This window comes from Montipora foliosa, chromosome 12, assembly GCF_036669935.1.
Source record: "Montipora foliosa isolate CH-2021 chromosome 12, ASM3666993v2, whole genome shotgun sequence".
Taxonomy (NCBI): domain Eukaryota; kingdom Metazoa; phylum Cnidaria; class Anthozoa; order Scleractinia; family Acroporidae; genus Montipora; species Montipora foliosa.
This window is the reverse complement of record NC_090880.1, coordinates 40752808-40756026: the sequence shown is the minus strand read 5'-3', so window position 1 is coordinate 40756026 and position 3219 is coordinate 40752808.

Here is a 3219-nt window from a genome sequence, read left to right as displayed (position 1 = left end):
ACCCTCGGGAATTTGACTAAGAATCTGGGTCCCAGGGTGGGGACGTTTGCTTTTTTGCGTGGAGGAATTGGACCAAGTCACATTGTCCCATGTGCTCGTCTGTGCGCCGGCCATCTTGGAATTGAAGTAGCGCGACTAAAGCCCTGAAAGACGGCTGTTTTCAATACAGATAAGCACTTATTTTTATATTTATACAAAAACACTACTTCTCACTACTCATTTTCAATATAAATTGATGGAACACCTTACTTTGCGGGGATTGTTTATAATATCGACTCGCTTTTCGTCAGAGAATCAAGCATTGCAATTCTATTAAATATTTTCTATCCATTGACAAGGAGAATGCCTCTCTTAAAGATCACGACCGCCTGTTGAACAGGGATATTATCCCCCCCCCCCCCCGGGGCTTAACATTGATAGCTGCATGATGGCGAGAAGGCTGAAGACGCAGAACCTGCCATGGCTAACATTGACAAAGCTCAAGAGCGTCAAAAGAAGAAATTTGCGGTTGACAAACTACGGTCTGCCACCCCGATAAGGCTCAGCTTGTTATCAACGGTCGAAGCCGTGGCCACTTTTGTGATAAAGCGACTCCTTCGAAGGCTGTTTTGTTGCAATATTACCGCCTGACGTTGCTCGAAGGACTGCTATCGCATTGATGGTGGGTCGAGATGAAAGAGTTCAATCTTTGTCAATTGATTCTTATGTGTAATTGTGACCGTGGGAACATTTCATCCAGGAATACTTCCCTCAAATTGGTGCCGGGATCCTGATAATTTAGTCTCCGGCCTTGGGATTTGATTATAACCGTTAAAAGTCTCTGCTTAAGAGCCAGAAGGCTCATCAGGCCGGCGCTTATCTCCGGTTTCCGTAGCATGAAGTGACTAGGAGTATTTATGCTCCCCCCTGCATGGGATGCTAGTCCATCGCAGGGTTACCCCCAGCATTACGCCGGTACCCATTTATACACCTGGGTGAAGAGAGGCACCGTGAGAGTAAAGTGTCTTGCCCAAGAACACAACACAATGTCCCCGGCCAGGCCCCGAACCCGGACCACTCGATCCGGAGTCGAGCGCACTAACCATGAGGCCATATATAACCGTTGACAACCGAGAAATTGAAAAATGGCTCAAATCGCGTCGGATCTGGAAAAGAACTACACAGGAAAAAAGCTACCCACAATGGCAATAGTCACCCATCGAGATACTAACCCCGCCGGACAGGGTTAAGCTTCAGTGAACGTTTGTATTACAAAGCTGGCAGACTATCAGAGTGCACGCTTAAACTTTTGGTGAAATGAAGTTGTGAGGGAACTTGAAAATGATCAGCGTGTCAGCCTAGAAGCCAATGTTTTTCGATTCCCTTTTATTTTCTTCAGTCTTTCTGGGTTTAGTACTTTGCTAGTAACCACATGTCTTCTCACGGGGCTATTTACCCAAGACGTCTACCATGGCACTACAATCAAATACAATACCAAAACAATATCGTGTACTACACATTACGGAAAGACAACTTGAATCTCCTGGAAGACAAACCGCAGCTCAGTTGACAATATGGAATAAAGGGCTGTGGTACTGCACTACCACAAGTATGCAATACGTGCCTATTTTTTCTTAAGATGACAGGAATTTTTCCTTCTGACAAATGATTAACAGGCTGGTAGCCAGGTTTTTAACCTCAGAAAAAGATCTGTTTCGTCGTATGAACGTGTGAGCTAAAGGGCCCATGCTGGCACGACTTCTGGGTGACCCTTAAATGGTCTTAATGACCCCCGACTTGAAACAATTGACTGGAACGGTGCAATTCAATACCAACCAACTCAGGACCTTCTGTTTTTGAGTAAAACGTACCTCAGGCAACCCAGTGTACGCTCATAAAGCGTCTAGTTTATTTAGAGATTTCGAATTTATTTTCTTGTTGCGTGACAGTGTAAACGATAGGAGAAGCCAAATGAAAAACAGAGTATCATAACGCGCATCTTAATTCCTCCATTAGCGCATAACCACAATTCCTTGCGCCTTTGACCACAATCCCTTGCGTTTCGAAGAAAAATGGGTTCTTCTCCCGACTGGAGACCTGCCTCGTTCGTTCGCTTCAGGCTCACTCACTGCGGCAGCAAGTAATAGTGTTTCGTTCCGGACTGATAATTTGTTAGAATGTTTGGGAATGAGTACGAAAACTGGATTTTGAGGAGGACAAACACGTACCATAGGCAATCCAGTTTACGCCCACGGAGCGTCTAGTTTAGTTTCAAGTACCGTTGTTTTCTGCAATACTTTTTCACTGACCTGCTTCAGTTTGGGGAACCTGTGTGATTGCCATCGGTGAGCATACTTCAGGTTTCCCTCATCTCTTTAGTCATCGAGGCATCAGAACCAACCCCGTTCTGCAGCTGCCTTCCCAATTTTTTTTTGTTCCTCGATTTCTTCGAATTCCTTCATCATGTCCGTCAGCGAAGAAGTTCGCGATTTGACAGAATAACGAGCACTAATGGTTTCATTTAAAGAATTACTTAAGGTGGCTCAAACCAGTCTCAACACTTTCAAGAGACCTTTTTATCAGAAGGATTGACACTACAACACTTTATCACGTAACAGCAATATTATGGTACCATGTGAAACATCCGATTATTGCTGACGTATTGTGACGTAACCAGTTACCACGGTAACAAAAAAACCTTGCATGAACTTGACAAAGTCTATTCAGCCTTACAGTCCAACGGCTATCCTTCTAAATTTACTCACAATATCAAGACAAGAAGAAACCGATCTTCCATGATTCCCGTTAGCTTCACAAACCGATGTTGTCTACAAAATCCCCTGTAGCAGTTGCTCTTGAAATTACATTAGCGAAACAGGCAGATCCTTTGCCACGAGGAAAAAAGAACATATTAGAAATGTGAAGACAGCGACCAAAGGCTCCAGAATTGCTAATCTTGCTTGGTCTCATAACCACGTCATTGACTTCAACAATGCGTCGATCCAATATTGACAAAGGAAATTTCCGCATCAGGAAATTTCTAGAATCTTGGCACCCCTCCATCACGCCTGACGCGGACAATCTTGCCCACTTCCAGGACAATACCCTAATTTCACTCTATTGATATCATTTTTATATCGCTCTGTATTCTCCGTATTTTTACTTCAGTCATCCTTTTGCCTGTTGAAGACCACAGTTCTAGTGGTCGAAAGATTGCAATTTTTAATAGTTTTAGCCAGA